Here is a 20455-nt window from a genome sequence, read left to right on the forward strand (position 1 = left end):
CTTGCTTACCGTCATCTTCCTGTTCTTTGAGACATTCCTTATTAATGAACATTCTATTATAGTAGCCAGAATAAAATCTTCTCTTACTTATCTGCTGCATTTTCACAAGCAAGAAGACAGAGGTGGGAGAGTTCTCTGGGTAAATCTTTTTTTCATCATTTAAATTTTCAATGTGACTGCTTCATCTACTTTTAAATTTTAATTTAATTTAAAATACAAAGCAAGAAAAAGATATTTCTGATGAACAAATGCTTCATTTGAGAGTCCCATTAACCAGACTATCCAGTCCCAGCACCCCAGTTATTTCAGGATAGAAGCATGTTCCACTTTTCAATCTTTTCTACTGACTGATGAAGTGTGAGCTCGAAGACCTTTTTCTCCGTCATAAGTACACTTGTAATGACGGTAGTAGAGAGAAAGGAGAAAGCAGTAAAAAGCGGGAAGCAGTTTTGTCCTCTAAAGTATATTTTTTAATGCCTGGCTAATGAAATTCCCTACTTTGAGCCCATACTCTCTCCTCCCACTGTGAAACAATGCAATGTTATTTTCTCTTCTCTTCCTCCACGTGTCACTGCCCTGGGTCTGGGTCCTATCTTTCCCTGCCAGTTGTCATTAATGTGTTGGAGGACTGAGCCTCCCTGTACCTCGTGCCTGCCCACCCTCCCATCTTGGCTGGCTGGAACTGGGATGCGGTGCCTGGCTTCACTGACAAGCCCTGGGAGTGAGCACAGGAGTGGGAAGGAACCTGGGTCCCTGAGTGACGGTGAGGAGCAAAGTTGCCCTGAAGGCCTGCACATTCATACTGGCACGGTTACATGAAAAAAAAAAAGAAACTTCTTTCTTAAGCCACTGTGTGGCTTAACCTTATCCTAATGAACACAGTTTCTTTTCAAAAAAATCAAAGTGTTGTACTCAGTAATCTGTAAGAAGCTTCCCAGTGCTAACTGATGTGAGTCAAAGCCTGATTTTGCTGCTTTAAGAGTTATAGTGACTTTGAAGCGTAGCTGCATTTAGAGAGCATACAGTTGGGCACAGCTATGGTACATGTGCTACTCTGTGGCCTAATGGATAACACCTGGACTTTGGGTTCAGGCCTCATAGCTTCAGTCTCTGGCCCTGCTCCTCACCACCTGTGACCTTGGGTGAATTGCTTAAGCTGTCTGAGCCTTACTTCCTTGTCTATAAAATTCTGATAATACTAGCAACTCTTTCACAAAGTCAGATAATCTAGGAGGAGTTCTTGACTAACAGTAAATGCTCAATAAGTGGTAGTTTTTAGTCATTATGATTGTTATTGTTATTATGACCTTTGTAAAGAATATAACCCACAACTGTAATACTATTTGTAGGAACAAATTTTCTCCACATTCTGGTTATATGCTGTATGTCATCACTTTAAAGAATGAACAGACAAAAAACATCACAATAGATTGAAATCCCTGTGAAGGGTGAGGGATTGGATGTGAGAGAAACATCTACTCTTTGTCCTATGTGGGTCTCCTCTTTCCTGGGAATCCTGGAGGGCTGTACTTCCTAGCCCTCTTTCAATTAGGGCCTTATGACTACCTCTTATCAAGGGACAGTGAGTCAAAGAAATGTATATGACATCTGGTGCAACATATTTCAGAGTCAATGCAAACTCTCTCTGGTCTCTCTTCCCCTAAAGCCCCTGACTGCTCTGACAGCATATACAATGATGAAACCCCCACTGACCTAGATCTCTGAGTAATTATGTAGCCTCAGTCCACTTTTCACCCTCAACTTTCCACTGCTTACACTGAACACAAGGAATGAAAATAAACCTTCTTGTCCTGACATTGAATACACTATCATATTACCTATCCTTTTCTCATATAATGAGAAAGTTGCCATAATATTCAAAATACTAAAGATTTTGAACTGAATTAAGAGTAATGGCCAAGTAATGACATAATGTCCAAAATGCTTAATACTTTGAACTGAATTGAAAGGTCAAAGTGTCCACCATCTGTCTGCTGCAATAGGCTGTTCCTTGAAATGTCCATGACAAAAATTCCTAGAGATGATTTAAAACATAGAAATTTTAATTATTTCATTAACAAACACATAGAGATAAAATGTTTCCAGGACTGATTAATATGGAGATTCTATGATTAGAGCCCCTGATAGTACAGGGAAAAGCAATTATAGTTTGTGACTGATTTACTGAGATGATTTTTTTTTATACTTTTTACTGCATAGTGGTTAAGAATACTCTAGAGTCACGTTGCCTGTGTTTGAATTTTTATTTCATTTCTCATTTTGGATAACAACTTCTCTGACCCTCAGTTTCTTAATTTATGAAATGGTTTGATGCACCCCACCTGTAGGGTAATTTCAGGGATTAAGCAGTTCACATAAAGTTCTTAGATTATACATGATACATAGTCTTATACAAGTGTTAGCTACTATTATTCTGATGATTATTTCTAATAATTCTAATGAGTTCTGAAATTAGAAATTATGCATATTATCCTGGCATAGGCACAGACTGATAAGTCATTGAAACACAATAGAGAACCCAGAAATAGATTCGAGGCAGGACTGCTATCCATTATGTTTGCATGGTGTCCCTATAGCAGTGATTTGCAGACAGCATCTATTCCGACTGGCTTGTGCTCACACTGTTTTGATAGTTTTTGTTGAATACACTCTCAGTCCTATAAGACACACGGAAATTTAGTACATGCAAAATGTTTTACTTCAATTCAGTGGTTTAGAATGATTTATTTCACATATATTGTTGACAAACACCTCACTATATATATGGTAGAATATAAAGTACACCCATTATCTCATGTACATTTCAGCCAGATTTGAGATTTAAGTATACAAATGTAACAATGGAAATTTAGCTCTTAACATTGATTGGAGAGTCCTTTAGTAGGAAACCCAGAACCTATAGAAGTAATAGCAGATGACTGCTCAAATGTTAATATATATTTATATATGGTATGGAAAAATACCCCAAACAAATTCAATAGACAAATGATAGGTTAGAAAAATATTTCCAAAGCATGTGAAAAATGAAGGTTAAGAGTTTCACTATACAAAAGTTAAAAAAATAAAAATAACCTAACAGAAATTGGAAAAAATGTAAAAAGGCCAATTCAAGAAGACCAAAACCAAGATAGCCACTAAACACAGAAAAAGAATCCAAAATGCCTTCCTCATAAGAAGTCAGGGGATTGCAAATCAAAGTATCCCTTTGTAGATATCAGATTGGCAACAAAAAAAGAGAGAGATAACAGCTACTGCTTTCAGGAAAATGTGGAAAGGGACATGCTCACACATTACTAGTGAAAATGTGAATTGTTAGAGTATTTTGAAAAGTAAAATTAGCATTAAAAATACATATCTTTTTCCTAGCAATGCTACTCATACGAAGAATTATTCCATTTAAATAAAAGCACCAACATGTAGAGTGAAAAAGTTGGCTTAAAACTCAACGTTCAGAAAACTAAGATCATGGCACCCGGTCCCATCACTTCATGGCAAATAGATGGGGAAACAGTGGAAACAGTGGTAGACTTTATTTTTTTGGGCTCCAAAATCACTGCAGATGGTGACTGCAGCCATGAATTAAAAGACACTTACTCCTTGGAAGGAAAGCTATGGCCAACCTAGACAGCATATTAAAAAGCAGAGACGTTACTTGTCCATGAGACGATACAAAGTCCATGTAGTCAAGGCTATGGTTTTTCCAGTAGTCATGTATGGATGTGAGAGTTGGACCATAAAGAAAGCTGAGCGTTGAAGAATTGATTCTTTTGAACTGTGGTGTTGGAGAAGAATTTTGAGAGTCCCTTGGACTGCAAGGAGATCCAACAAGTCCATCCTAAAGGAGATCAGTTCTGAGTGTTCATTGGAGGGACTGATGGTGAAGCTGAAACTCCAACACTTTGGCCACCTGATGCGAAGAGCTGACTTATTTGAAAAGACCCTGATGCCGGGAAAGATTGAGGGCAGGAGGAGAAGGGGATGACAGAGGATGAGATGGCTGGATGGCATCACTGACTCAATGGACATGAGTTTGGGTAAACTTCAGGAGTTGGTGATGGACAGAGAGGCCTGGCATGCTGCAGCCCATGGGGTTGCAAAGAATCGGACACGACTGAGCGACTGAACTGAACTGAACTGAACTGAAAGGTATATGGACAAGGATACTGCTTGCACCCTTGTTTGCCATTAGGAAAAAAGGTAAAAATTTGCCATTAGGTTCATACATTCAGTGGAAAAACAATGCAGTCATTAAAAAGAATGTGTTTAGGGCTACACTGGAGAAGGCAATGGCACCCCACTCCAGTACTCTTGCCTGGAAAATTCTATGGATGGAGGAGCCTGGTAGGCTACAGTCCATGGGGTCGCTAAGAGTCGAACACAACAGAGTGACTTCACTTTCACTTTTCCCTTTCATGCACTGGAGAAGGAAATGGCAACCCACTCCAGTATTCTTGCCTGGAGAATCCCAGGGACGGCAGAGCCTGGTGGGCTGCTGTTTATGGGGTCGCACAGAGTTGGACACAACTGAAGTGACTTAGCAGCAGCAGGGCTACACCAGTTTTTTCAGAGGAATCTCCATGGTATCGTTTAGATAAGACAGATGAACTGCAGAGAAATGCCTGTTATACACGCACATAAGGGGACGACAGAGGATGAGATGGTTGGATGGCATCACCGACTCTATGGACATGAGTTTGAGCAAACTCTAAGAGATGGTGAAGGACAGGGAGGCCCGGGGTGCTGCAGTCCATGGGGTTTCAAGGAGTTGGACGTGACTGAGCGACTGAACAACAGCAACAACAAAACACACATACAACACAGATGTATTTGATTATACAAATGCAGGGAAAGAAAAGGACACATCCATACCATATTTTTGTGTTGATTCTTTGGGATGGGAATACAACCAAAGAAACAATATATATATTTGCACAGTTCTTTTTTAGTATAACTTTTATTAATTTGTTTATTTTGGTTACGCTAGGTCTTTGTTGCTGTGCATGGGCTTTCTCTAGTTGTGGAGAGTAGGAGCTATTCTCCAGATGTGATGTGAGAGCTTCTCATTACAGTGGCTTCTCTTGTTGCAGAGCACAGGCACTAGGCACATGGGCTTCTGTAGTTGCAGTGTAAGGACTCAGTAGTTGGGGTGTACAGGCTTAGTTACTCCATGGCATGTGGAATCTTCCCAGACCAAGGATCAAACCCTATCCCCTGCATTGGCAGGTGGAGTCCTATCCAATGTACCACCAGGGAAGTCCAAGACACAATATTGCTTAAAAAAACATTATAAGTGCATAGTAAAAATAGCATGTATGAGATTCTACTTACAGAAATTTGTATGTAGATAAGTGAGATGCATAAAAAGATGAAAACCAAGATATTAACTGTGGTTATCTCAGGCGATTTCAAGTCATTTTTACATTCTTCCTTACATGTTTACATATTGATTTTGGATTTTTAAGATATATTACTTATAGAACAGTAAAACAGTTATTTTAATTATTTGGGAAATAAAAAAAGGAATGAAAATTCTCAACAAATTTCTAGTTAGCATTCTAGATATGAATGTAGGGTGAAACTTGAAATGTTGTCATAGAAACACCTAAGTAATAATGAATTATCTCCTAATTTATTTAAACTTGATTTAAAATTAAAAAATAATTAAAATAAGAAAAAATAATGCTTTAAAGATTTTTAATCTAGTTTTCTCCCTTAGATTATAAGATATAGGAAAAACCTCAGTTCATTTAACCCAAGTTTTTGTTCTTGAGAATGAAATTTTTTCACTGTGATTCAAAAGAACTTTTGTTAAAAGATTTCTTTTCTTTTCACACATTTAATGAAATCCTTTAATTTTCTTTCTTTAATGGCTCACTTCCTTGTATCCTGGGGCCTCCCTTATTTTTGGACACCTGCTAATTTAATGGTTTTATTCCTTCACTCTGTTTCCTTAAATTCAGTTGTATTTTGTGGAAATCAAATGACCACAACAAGCTTGTTATTACCGCACTTTGCCTCTTTATGATCTCAACACAAAAGATTTATAGCGTTTTCAGTTCTTATCTTGTGGGTACATTCATACATACATGTCACTTCTCTTAAACAGGTGAAAAGCTGTTTATGAAAGAAAAACTAAATTATAATCCTGAAAGGAACTCTACCCCTTATGTTAAAAAGTGGTATTATAGTAACTTTTATAATTTTGTACATCAACTACACTTCAATAAAACTTAAACAAATCATTTCTTAAAGGGAAAAAATAGTGTTATAGGGAAAGAACAGTCGGCAATGAAAGCACTGTCAGAATAAGCCAGCAAGTGATTAGACTGAGTGAGATAAGGCAGTGTTTCAAATAGCTTAACTAGACACATACACCACATTTTTCTCTTTTCTGGCTCCCTTGGATTTCTACATTCCAGCCCTCTCACCATTGTCTACCCACCCACTCAGTCGTTTTCTTTCTCCTTTGGCTAAAACATCTTCATGGTTTTCTTGAGTATTATGTCCCAGTAACTTTTCTTTCACAATAAGAGACTTATTGGTGTCTTATTTTAATAAATTGGGCTTATTTTAATAAATTGGTGCCTTATTTTAATAAATGTGTTCTCCCTTTAGTGACCAGTGCTTTGAAAAGCAAAAAGTGTAAGCCTAGCTGAATTTCTCAAATGTTCTCTGGTCCGTAGAAGGACATGTTATTATGAAATCATAGATCAGGTCAGCGCTAGGTAGTTCCACACCTAGCTGGCTGGAAGCCTCACTTTTTTATGGGTTGTGGGTGAGGCACTCCTTTACTCCCTGATCTAGGCTCATTCTGCCTTTCTAGAAGCCAAAAAACTGTTACTGGTGTCAAAAAATAGGATCTGCAATACTTATCTAATAGGGAAGTTGTAAAACTTAAATGATGTTTTTGAAGCATTTTCCAATCCATTGCTGAAAGAGTTGAGGGAATTCAACCTTAGTCTTGTTTCCATGGCTACTGTGACTCATTTTGCTTCAGTGATGCAATAGGTGAAAAAAAAAAAAAACAATGGTTGCTTATGATCACGATAAGCTTGAGATTTGCATGTGACGTAAAGAAGTAAAGAATTGTCATCTATCCTTCCAAAACAAAAATCTTATTCAAAGGGCTCTCTGTAATGAGTGGATGTCAATGCTTTTTCAAATTGGAGAATCTGTTTTGATGCTTTGGAAATTTCCAGTCACTTTCTGCAGTTTCCTTATTGACAAGGCTATCAGGCTTTCCAAGAGGGTCTTATCTGCAAGCTGCAGCAGTGGCTGATCAAGCTGCCAAACAGGTTCAGTGGGATTGCACAGCTGCCTGGGAGCTGGAGGCCAGCCTGGGTGAGCTCCCAGCTTTCTCCTTTCAAGGCCTGCAGGCTTTGACCTGTAAATAGGTGCCTACACACAGGGTCTAATCTGTCACACAAATATGCCTTAGCCGAAGTGGTAATGCCCCTTATTACCTGGCTTAGCAACAATCCCAAGACATATATTTAGAGAGGTACTTGTATAAATTGCTATACTTGAAACTATGCCTGGTATTTCTATAAAACCCTCTTATGAGATGATATAACGATTCAAATGTATTTATAGCATCCAGTGAAAATAAGTCCCTTCCTTATGACCCCAGCTCTCAAGAGCAGCGCTAAAATAACAAACCAACACATGCACTCCTTGGATACCCTTTAAACTGAGCTCAAGAGTTCTGTTCTTGGAGATCGTATTTTACTCATTTGGGATGACATTTATCTCTACCCACCCTGATTTGTGATCTGAATGCTTCCACTAATACATATTTTAATTTTTTAATGTTTTCTTGATAGTTCAAGGAACAGTTTTCAATTTGTGAAAAAACACACTAAAATTGGAGTAATCTTTGATATTTACAGTTGGGAAGTAAATTCCTAGCTGAAATTTACTCTTTTATTCCTAAAATGGAGACAAATTGAGTAACAAATTAAAAGTCTTGTGAAAATATAAGCCATTATTATGAAGGCTCCTGGCAGGTTATTTGGGGGGAAAGTAATCAGAAGAGATATTAAGACTTTTATTCAACAAATAATATAAATATTTTTAATATCTCCAGCAGTTAGCACTTTCTAATAACAAAAGCCCTTATCAGAATAGCCTTCTTCTTTTGAAGTGGGCAGAGTAACAATTAGGCCATTTTGTTCTGCCATATCAAGTCTTAGCTCATTAGCATGAATGAAATAAACTATTAAAACATTATAATGTGCATTTCACTGATTATTAATGTTCATACTCTATAAAGGAAACTGAAGTTATATTAACAAGTTATTTTTTAAAATTTAGTATTTAATACAGATGGCAAGTGACCCTCCTCTTCAGAGATCTACTTTAATAGAACTGGCTCCCTTGTGGTGGAAAATACTTAACTATTCAATGTTAAACAATGACTTATTTACCCTTTCTTTTTTTAAAAAAGACAGCCTTTTTGAAGAGATTATTTAGAGCTTTGTATTTAAGTCAGAACTTTACAATTATTTGCTCTCATCATTAGCTCTGTGATGGAGGGAAAGACGCAAGTATTGTCAGGTTTTTAGATTTTTAAACAGTGGCCATAATTTTAGTATTAAGTGAACAACTTTGAAACAATTTATTTTGTAGCAACCTGAACCAACTCATCCTCCTTATTGCCCTTTACCTTTCTGTCTTAACCTGTAATTGACCTAATCCATGCATTTTCTTGGGTCCTTTAGCAAGCCACATTCTCTGTGTTTTCCCCAGAGCAGTTTTGGAATGTTTACACAGAGAATTTGATTCGTTTATAGTTTGGCTCATTCTCTTGTTAACATAATGCTATGGAATGAAATCTTTGCTCCCCTTCAGCCTTGACAAGACTTGGCAGTAACTACTACTTATTTCATTGTGATCTTCATCTGGGGAAAAAGCACTCATTTCTCTTTTCATAAACAGACAATGCCCTGCCTCAGACATTCGTCCTGATAGTCCTTTCCTCCCTCTTTCTTTTACCCATTAGCTGACCACACATTCTTTCTGAAGCAGACTCCTGGCTTTTCCCAAGCTAATGCTGTACTTTTCCACCCTTTGCCCACACTGTTCCCTGAGCAAAAAAAGGAAAAAAGGGGGGATAGGTTCTAGCAAGGATGCCCTCCCAACTCATTTCTAGCCAGCCAACATTTGGTGACTGTCTTCTTCGGCAAGTCTTTTCAGAATCTTTTAATCAGAAGTCTTTGTTTGACTTCTAATTGGGCATTTTTCCCAAGACCATGCAATTGAAGAAGTAAACAGACAGAACAGGCTCCATCTTGAAAGCAGGACTCCATCTTGGGCCAGACTGTGGACTTTGAGCTATATGCCCAGTATCTATGGAAACGACATAACAACTGGAAAACCAGGCCCCCCCCCACCATGAAAGAGCCCCAGGGCTCATACCTAGACTCTCGCCTAAAAGAATACCCTAATTATCTGCGTAACCAATAGAATCATAAGTCCTATTATGCTTATTGGGGTATGACCACAGGCCTATTGATAATTGTCCACTGTTAACTATCTAGGCTTAAGGCATACAAATCACATGTTTAAGGCATACAAATCATGGGTTAACTTTGATTGTATCTTTCTTTTCTTTTGTTCAGACTAGTTTCAGAGAATTTGGGGAGATGTGTTTGAGCACGTACACTTAGGATATATAAGGGTTTCACAAAAACTGGTCAGGGTCCTTGGCTAAGAGGAGACTCTGCCTTGGGCCCACCGGTGTAATAAACTGCACTCCACTATCTGCTTTGTCCTTCTGAGTGAGTTTGTCTCTCAGAGTGCATGGCTACAACGCAATGACCTGGACAGATTTCCTAAGGATAACAGTTAGACCCCAAGAAATCATTTGATAAACAAAGGGTTAAGCCTGTGGCTAGAATGCAGAAAAAACAACCAGGTATTTGAGAAAGAAGTAGAGTATAGAGGAAAAGTTTAGGCTTTGGAATTAGATGTTATTTTTTTTTCTTTTTTTTTAGGTGGATTCTATAGTCACTTACCAGTTCTATGACTTGGACAAGTAACTTTCCCTCCCTGAGCTTTAGGCTTCTCGTCTGTGCAGTGCGGGTAGTGAGTTCTATTTCTCAGAGTCATGAGGGAAATGAATGAGAAGATTTATAAATAAGTGCTTGGCCAGAGTAGGATCTCCATAAATGGTAGTTCTCCTCCATTAAGTTCTGTCAGTATATTAGAAGGGAAGCAAGGGATTGATCTAGAATTCCTACCAGTGTATAGAAACTCAGGTGAGGTTCCAATGTGTACAAAGGTGGTAACAAAGTAGATAGGCAAATGAAGAAGGGTGAGAAGACTTGCAAGTTGCAGATTATGGAGGGAAGTGGGTCAGCAGCTATCCCAGGGAATGAAATACGCGATAGTATCAAGTGTAATAGCAGGGTCTGAGGAAGGTCAAAATCAGGACAGCCCTTAGGAACCAGTTAGAAATTCAAAGTACAGAGATTAGAAAAATTGAATATGTGGACCCTTGGGCTAGGTTTAGTGATTTTCTTTGATCAGTGGAATGTGGGCAGAAATAACATGTCGTCTCCAAGCCTAGGCAGTAACAGACATGCCCGGGGTAGCTACAGGGATGTCATGTCCTTTGTGAGATTTGGGAAGTTTTCAGTCATTACATCCCCAAATATTTTTTTCAGTTTCACAGTCTCCTCTCCTTCTGGGGTCTGATGATGTGAATGTTAGATCTTTTTCTATTAACCCATGGGTCTCTGAGTCTGTTCATTTTTCTAAAAACCTTTCTCCTCTGTTGTTTAGATGGGAAATTTTTTATTTAAATACTTTAAGTTCATTGATTCTTTCTCTGTCATCTCTATTCTTTTGAGCCTGTCCAGTGAAGTTTTAAATTTTGATCACTGTATTTTTCAGTTCTAAAATTTCCACTTGGTTCTTCTTTATATGTTCTACTTTTTTGTTGAAACTTTCTATTTTTCTATTTAAGAGTGTTTCCAATTGTTTGTTGAAGAAGTTACATAATAGCTGTTTTAAAGTCTTTGTCAGATAATACCAACATCTGTGTCATGTTGGTATTACCTATTAATTGTCTTTTCCTATGTAAGATAAGATTTTCTTGGTTATATGTACCCTGAGTAATTTTGGCTTATAGCCTGGACATATTAAATTTTATATTCTGAAACTCTGGGTCTTGTTAAAAATCTTACAGAGAATTTTTTTTTCAAACAGACAGTCAATCTGGCTAGGTTAAGGCTGCAAGTTTCAACCCATTTTCTGTAGGTTCTGCTTCTAACATAAGGTCAGTTTTTCAAAACTTTGCAGCACTGCTTAGTTCTGTCCCACGTGTAGGTCACCTGGTAGTTTGGGACATGGATGGCAATATATTCTGTTAATTCAGTTCTCAAAGTCTTTGATATGCTGATTAGGACCAGATCCACACAGGTGTAGCTCATGGTGAACCTAGGAGTTCATAAATAATCTGCCTCAGTCAGTTAAGGCTGCTACAAGAAAAATAACCAGACTAGGTGACTTAAACAATAAGCATTTAATTTTCATAGTTTCTTTGTTACAATTCCAGAGGGTGGGAAGTCCAAGATTAAGGTACCAATAGATTTAGTGTTAGATGAGGGCCCACTGCTGGTTCATAGGTGGCTGTCTTCTTATATGGTGGAAGGGAGGAGGGAGCTCTCCGAAGTCTGTTTTTATAAAAGCACTAATCCTATTCTTGAAAGCGTTGCCCTCATGGCCTAATCACCTCCCAGAGGCCCCATTCCTAATACCATCATTTGGGGTAGTAGATTTCAACACATGAACTTTGGGTAATCACAGATATCCACTCTATGGCACAGTCTCTCAGATCTTTCTCAGTTCCTTGGTGCTCTACTTTTTTGGTCTGTGGGCCACCAAGCTGAAGCATTAGTTATATCTCTCTGCTGCTACTTCTATGACTGTGCCTGATATCTAGGGCAAGCAGCAGAAGGATGGAAAGAGAGAAAAAGGCAATAGGGGTTTGTCCCACCTTCTTGGGGTCACAACTCCACCACTCAGAGAGAAAGGTTTCCCTTCCTTACAGCATTGACTTCTTTAGCTGCCACTGTGGCCTCCCCCTCACCACCACGGGGGACTGCTTGATTTCTGGAGCACAAGAGAATAGAGAGAAGAGAAAACCTCAGGGGTTTCCGCACTTTTTCTGAGCATTAGGCGTTGCCTTCCACCTCCATGAGAGAGACTAGAGAGCTTCTCCTAGAGCTCTCCCTTTTTGGGTCCCAGTGCTCACTTCTAGGTGTGAGGTTGCATTGCATTCACGTCAAGGGATTCTGGAATTTAAAAAAAGAGATCAACTCACCACCAATTCAGTGTCCTTTGAACTCTGATCTTCCCCAATCCACCTGCTACCATTTACTCTCCAGAGTTTTCAAACAGGTGCTGAATGCTTTCTGTCCTTGTTTTATAATTAAGAGATAAAGAGTGTACGTTTTACGCAAAACCCTAGTCTGTCTTTTTGCTTCACAGATATTTTATGGTACTTGTCATGACTGTCTTCTAGGGGGATCCATCTGGACCTGTGGGTGCACATTCAGTTTTTGTTAATAAATTCTACCTGAGAAAGAATTCTCTTTTTTCTCCCTATGTGTAATATGTGGAGCAAATATAACTATGATTCATATATTAAATATGCATTTATTTAATTTGCTCCTAGGGTAAACAGAGACATAAAACTTCTCATACCTCCAGGCAGTCTTAACTTATGCATTGAACTTTGGTTCAGAGCTTTGTTCTCTTTTTATTTGAACAATCTTTGGGTATGTAATTATGAGGTTGCTGACTGGTGTACACAGTTTAAAAAAAAAGTTTTCAGATTAGCGAGCTTCTGCATTTAAAGAAAACCTTTTTTTTCCAATGTAGTTTCAAAGAGATCCTAGTAAAAATTATATTCTCTATTGGGGGACTTGAAATTCTTGTTGTGAAGTAAGTTTTCACCTTTTCTTTCCTCAGACATATTAGATCAAATATCAATACACTGTACCATGTTGCTGTTTATAATAAAACATCACACTCCAAGATAATTATTCTGTATTACCAGAATAGTATTTCAATAGTACTACTGATGTTGTTGAAATATTGAGAAACATGATTTCCCAACAGCAACTACCGTCCATGAGAAGTTAAATTCCACTTTAGCAGTTGTGTATGTCTGTGTATGGGCTTCCCTAGTGGCTCAGCAGTGAAGAATCCGCCTGCAATGCAGGAGCCACAGGAGATGCAGGTTCATTCCTTGGGTCAGGAAGATCCCCTGCAGGAAGGCATGGCAACCCAATCCAGTATCCTTACCTGAAGAATCCCAGGGACAGAGGAGCTCGGCAGACTACAGTCCATGGGGTCGCAAAGAATTGGACACGGCTGAAGTGACTTAGCACACATGTGTGTGTATGGGGAGGGGGTGGTTTCATGAGAGTTTTTTTCACTTTATATTTTCTATGTTTTCCAAGTTATCTATCATTTTAAAGAAGGAATCATTTTTATCAAATTAAAATATGCTTTTTAAAAATGAAGGGATTTGTGTTAGAAGTTTAGAAAACTGGGCTTGGATACTCCTCAGGCCTAAATAACTATCATTAAATGTCTTCCCTCTGGTGTCAGCTGTTTGGTCTGAATGTGGTTATGACAGTTTCTGTTCTATCTACTCCTGAAGACTTTTGGTGAGAATCAGACTAAGAGGTGAAGTAAAAACACTAGTCATAAAATTCTTCATTCCTTGAGCTGGAAAAGCAGCTGTTCCTTTCCAACAGGCAAGCATGGCCCTCTGGTTCTGTCTCTGGACTGTACACTCATTGGCAGGATTTATTAAATGCTAGTGGGCACTGAGCTTGGACCTTGTTGTAGATGTTTGAGATCAAAGTAAAAACACTAGTCATAAAATTCTTCATTCCTTGAGCTGGAAAAGCAGCTGTTCCTTTCCAACAGGCAAGCATGGCCCTCTGGTTCTGTCTCTGGACTGTACACTCATTGGCAGGATTTATTAAATGCTAGTGGGCACTGAGCTTGGACCTTGTTGTAGATGTTTGAGATCAAGTTCATATCTTTGCATGAAACTCACCTGTAGCATCTTTATAATTACCAGGTTTTTATAGGGTGCTGGTGCCTCTGTTGACCATTACACTGCTGATAACTTTGTAGGCTCTAATCTTCTCTTAGTGAAGAAGTCACTTATGTGTATTAGTTGAATGTGTAGAGTTGAGGGCTCTATTAAAAAACTAGGATACCATGTGTGAAAGCCTTTCTGACAGTGATTGCCCAATGAAACATGCTTTCAAGCTGATTATTTGCATCTCTAGGAGCATCTAGGAAAACTGTCATCATGTTTTATCTTGAATGAGTCAATAGAGATGGTGACTTTGTTTACTCTGGTGATAAAACGGATGGCCCTACTCTTCATCTTGAATTCATTATTAGTGTGTGAAAGAACTTCGTTAACTCTTGGGTGAGATGTTTAGTAATAATGATAAGTGTTTTGTGAATAGGCACATGACATGAGACTAGTGTCCAGATTTCAAAACATGGGTAGTATGCAACATTGGGTCCTGTGGGCTCAAAGAATAACAACACATGATCCTAGCCATCAAGGAAAGTATAATGCAAGAAAGAATTTCTTTGGCAATTGCTATCTTATTGTAATTAATAACTGAAGGCAGAATTTTTCAGAGCAAAGAAATTGTCATAATTCTCTAGTGTGTTCATCAGTATTATCAGAAATATGCATAAATTTAAATCTTTCACCACTTCAGTTTACTTATCTAAAACATGTTAATTTAAAAGCTCTCTTATTTAAAAGAACACGCTTGTCTCAGCCTGTTCAGGCTGCTGTAACAAAATACAACAGATTGGCTCAAACAATAGAAATTTTCTTACAGTTCTGGAGGCTGGAAGTCCAACATCAGGGTGCTCATATGGCTCGTTTCTGGTGAGAGTTTCTCTCCTTGGCTTGCAGAAGGAGCTCATGCTATATATTGAATGTTCGTGTGCCCCTAACTCATATTTTGAATTTTAATGCCCGGTGTGTTTAGGTGGTATTTGGAACTGAGGTCTTTGGAAGGTGATTAGGTCATGAATGTATAACCATGATGAATGTGTTTAATGACCTTGTAAAGAGAGATTCCAAAGAACTCCCTTGCCCATTTTACATGAGAACACAGAGAAAAGATGTCTCTATATGAACCAGGAAGGGAGTTCTCGCCAGATACGGAATCTGTTGCTGCCTTGATCTTGGACATCCCTACCTCCAGTTCAGTGAGAAAACAATGTTTGATGTTGATAAGCCACCCAGTCTTTGGTATTTGTGTTATAGCAGCCCAAATGGATGTAAGACAAGCTCACAAGGACTTTTCTTTGTATTTGGAGAAAGAAAAAAATCAAGCTGTCTTGTGTCTCTTCTTACAAGCACAGTTATTCCTATTAAACTACGGCCCCACTCTCCTGACCCAATTACTTCCCAAAGGTGCCATCTCCATATATTATCACCCCGGGGCTTCAACATATGAAATGTGGGAAGACACAACTATTCAGCCCATAGCACCACTCGAAATGTGTTTCTTGAAATCAACCACTTCTATATTGACTAGACATTTCTGGCCTTGCATATGTTATATTCCCCTTTCTTGTATGTGTTATAACTGATGCATGTACCACAATTTAAAATAGCACCTGAAATAAACTGAGTTTTTGCTAAACTAAAATCATGGGGGCATTAATAAGTTATAAGTGCTTTCACAAAAATGAGAATGAGAAGAAAATAACAGGTTTTATTTTATATAGTAAAGAAGAGCCTAGCATTCTTTCTGGATTACCTGAAATAGTTAATAAATTAGTGCTTATCCAAAGCTCCCTCTTTACATATTCTGATTGAATAATCAGAAGATGATTTTAATCAAGAAAAGTTATCAGGCAGTTTTTGGCTTGTTTTCCCCCTCAACTGGATCCCTGCTATTCCAAAAATAAATAATTCCTTATTCTGTGCTTTAGAGAAAATCTTCCAGTAGAAGAACACAAAAGGCTAAAAATGTGTTTACTTTCTTACCTCTCTCAGTGTAATTACGTTTTTTTTCATAGTTTCTTGCTTATAAGTGTAAGTAATGTTCTTTGGTTTTGTTTACATGAAAGAACCATGAGTTTCCAAGTAAGAAGTGAAAGGAGGTTATTTCTAAATGCTGAAAATGTTTTTGTTTTCTTGGTAGTGAGAGTTTGAGGGGGTCAGAAAAGTCTTACTGTTTAATTTTATACATCTAGATTTGAATTCAGTTGGTAACTGATAGAGAAAAGTAAACTGTAAGTAAGAAGCCATTGGTACTTATTTGTTGAATATGTAGAAGCTCTATTGAAAACCTAGGATTTAGCATGTGAAAGCATTTCTGACAGCTTTTGTCCAGTGAAACATAGTTCAAGCTCTTCTTATTTGCATCTCCAATCTTCCCTTAAAGGTTTCTTTAAAACATTTTCTTTCATTGAGATTTTCCATGAATATTAGCTGGGAGTATAAAGATAAAGGGACAGGAAAACAGAACTTCTTTTAAAAAATAAGATGCAATTTGTTTACCATAAAATTCACCATTTTAAAGTGTATAATTCAATGATTTCTAGTATATTTACAAGGTTGTGCAACCATCAACACAATCTAACTCTAGAATATTCTCATCATCGTAAAAAGATATCCCATGCTCTTTGGCAATCAGTCCTCTTTCTTCCCTTCCCCCAGTTGCTAGCAACTACTAATCTATTTTCTGTCTCTGTGGATTTGCTTATTTTAGATAGTTCACATAAATGAAATAATAAAATATGTGACTGTGTCTGACTTGGGCTTCCCTTGTGGCTCAGCTGATAAAGAATCTGCCTGCAATGTGGAAGACCTGGGTTCGATCCCTGGGTGGGAAGATTCCCTGGACAAGGGAAAGGCTACCCATTCCAGTATTCTGGCCTGGAGAATCCCATGGACTGTATAGTCCGTGGGGTCACAAAGAGTCAGACACAACTAAGTGACTTTCACTTTCTCTTTCACTTAGCATAATGGGGTTTGGTTTTGTTTGTCTGTTTTCTGGCTGTAACATGCAGCTTGTAGGATCTTATTAGTTTCCTAACCACAGATTGAACTCCCCAGGCCCCCTCTAGTGAAAGCCTGAGTTCCAACCACTGGACTGCCAGGGAACTCCCAAGCATGTTTTTTCAGATTCAGCTATACCCGGTTAAACAGTAGCAAACTTATTTTACCACAGAGGAAATGGAAACATATTAACTTGCTCTTGGGCGTGAAAATCACACATTCATTCAACAAATATGTATGGAGCACAATTCTACCTGGTGAGATTATGGCATTTAGGCTTGTTGCTCGTGTCACATAAACAAACAGACACCTAATGTAATATTAAATAGTAATAAGTACAAGGAAGAGAAATAAAACAAATGAATGGATAGGAAGTGTCAGGGGTGTTATTTTAGGCAAAGTAGTTAAGGAAGGGCTCTCCAAGGAGGAACATCTGAGGTGAGACCTCAATGGAAGGAGGGGCTAAGTCACACTGAAAACATTTCAGACAGAGGGAACAACAAATGGAAAGGCAAGAGTGTGCTTGGGGTGTTGGAGGAGCAAGGAAGTCAGTGTGAGTGGAGGGCAAGGAGAGGAGTGAGGTGGAGGAAGTCAGACAGCCTCAGGTACATGCAGGGCAGCCCATCTAATATAAGGGATTAGGAGTGGTGGAGTATCAAGTAATGCCAGCTGGTAGATTTGGTGGTGGAAAATTAGGTGGTTCTCTCCTGGATATTTCCATTATCTCAGTTGTAACAAAAAGAAAAGTAATAATTGAGAGTAAGGAGTTGGGTGGTGATGTCAAAATTAATATAACAAGAAGAGAATGAAAGGACTGGGCTATTTAGTAGCTTTTTGGCAGCATCCAGGAACCACTTGAAGTTTATGTGTTTTTCTCCAGGGACCTTAAGCCTTTCAAGTGTCAACACAAAGTATGTGGGGAAGTTAGTTTTAACCAGAGTTGAGGTTTTGCCAAATGAGTCGGACAATGAGAAAGAGGGACAAAAGAGTTGAGGATGTATGCAAGGGACTGATTATACAAAGACTGGGAAAGCATGAAGGGGAGCGACAGACTGGAAGGACAATGGGATCGAAGTATTGTTGCAGGCAGTGCTGGAGGGAGTGAGGTGGAAAACAGGAAGTGGTATCTACAGAGTTTGCAGCTAATGGTTATGACAAAGTCTAATGTATGATTGTGGGACTGGGTGGCTGAGATGGGTGGAGGGCAAGATTACTAGAGAAGTTCAAAAAAACAACAGGGCAGGGTATTTATTAGGTGGGTCCTTTTGTGAATATTGAAATCACCAAGAATAATGACAAGAAAAATAGTGCAGAGAAAGAAATAGTGAGGTGGGGCTTCCCTGGTGGCTCATTGGTAAAGAATCCACTAGCCAATGCAGGAGACAGGGGTTCGATCCCTGATCTAGGAAGATCCCACATGCTGCGGAGCAACTAAGCCTGTGAGCCACAACTATTGAGCCTGTGCTCTAGAGCCGGGGAGCTGCAACTACTGAAGCCCATGTACCCTAGAGCCCATGCTACAAGAGAAGTCATTACAATGAGAAACCTGTGCACCTCAACTAGACAGTAAACCCCACTTGCCGCAACTAGAGAAAAGCCTGTGCAGCAAAGACTCAGTATAGCCAAAATAAATAAATAAAATTATATAGAAACAAAGAATTAGTAGATGTTAGCATGAACAAAGGGGAAGCTGATAGATAACTGCAAAAGCACAGGCAACAGGTGGTATTTCAAAAGAGCTGTGGAATATTAGAAGGATGGGGAAATACTGATCTGGAATGGCAAAAATGAGCAAAAGTTCATCATGATCAGTGGTTTTGGGGTATCTGATTGATCAAGTTAAGCTTTGAAGTAGCTCTATCTGATTTCAGATCATTTCCATTATACCATCTCAGGGTTTGGAATTACAGTTTTCAAACCTAAGTATCAACATTCTCTTGCTATCCCTGTAGTGTAAACTACTTGGCTGGTCTCAAAGTTGTATTGCTCTAAACAGTTGCCAGGATCTGTTTGAAAAGTTGGATTCCAATTAAAATTTTGAAAGTTCATACATTTGCAATTGGCTAGTATGGTGAAGAAAGTGGATCCTCTGACCTATAGTTTCCCTATAGTCTGGATTTTGTGATTGCATTCCCATGGTGTTATTAGTATCTACATATACCTCAGTTCTCTGTAATTCCTGGAAATTGGTAATCAGATCTTGAGGTTTATCAGACTCGATTTCATTTTTGATAAGAATACTTTACATGTGGTGTTATGTACTTGATCAGAGGCCATGTAATGTCAGGTTGTCTCTTTCTCCCTTTGTGATGTTAGGAGTCACTGGTGACCTTTGTCTAGGTCGATTAGTTGTTGTTCAGTTGCTCAGAGTGTCCAACTTTTTGCGACCCCCATGGACTGCAGCATACCAGGCTTCCCTGTCCTTCACTATTTCCCGGAGTTTGCTCAAACTCATGTACATTGAGTCAGTGATGCCATCCAACCATCTCATCCTCTGTTATCCCCTTCTCCTCCCACCCTCAATCTCTCCCAGCATCAGGGTCTTTTCAAATGAGTCAGCTCTTCGCTTTAGGTGGCCAAAGTGTTGGAGTTTCAGCTTCAACATCAGTCCTTCCAATGAATATTCAGGACTGATTTCCTTTAGGATGGACTGGTTGGATCTCCTTGCAGTCCAAGGGACTCTCAAGAGTCTTCTCCAGCACCACAGTTTGAAGGCATCAATTCTTCAGCACTCTGTCTTTTTTATTGTCCAGCTCTCACATCCATAAATGACTACTGTAAAAACCATAGCTTTGACTATATGGACCTTTGTCAGCAAAGTAATATCCCTGCTTTTTAATACACTAAGTTTGTCATAGCTTTTCTTCCAAGGACCTTCCATATTTTCTTCCATCTTTTAATTTCATGGCTGCAGTCACCAAGAAAATAAAATCTTTCACTGTTTCCATTGCTTCCCCATCTATTTGCCATAAAGTGATGGGACTGGATGCCATGATCTTCATTTTTTGAATTTTGAGTTTTAAGCCAGCTTTTTCACTCTCCTCTTTCACTTTCATCAAGAGGCTCTTTAGTTCCTCTTTGCTTTCTGCCATAAGTGTGGTGTCATCTGCATATCTGAGATTATTGGTATTTCTCCCGGCAATCTTGATTCCAGCTTGTGCTTCATCCAGCCCGGCATTTCACATGATGTACTCTGCACTGACAAACTCCTTTCCCAATATGAAACAAGTCCATTGTTCCATGTCTGGTTCTAACTGTTGTTTCTTGATCTGCATACAGGTTTCACAGAAAGAAGGCAAGGTAGTCTGATATTCCTATCTCTTTAAGAATTTTCCATAGTTTGTTGTGATCCACACAGTC

Source organism: Giraffa tippelskirchi, chromosome 5 (genome assembly GCF_054371585.1).
Source record: "Giraffa tippelskirchi isolate mGirTip1 chromosome 5, T2T-mGirTip1v1.2.pri, whole genome shotgun sequence".
Lineage (NCBI taxonomy): Eukaryota > Metazoa > Chordata > Mammalia > Artiodactyla > Giraffidae > Giraffa > Giraffa tippelskirchi.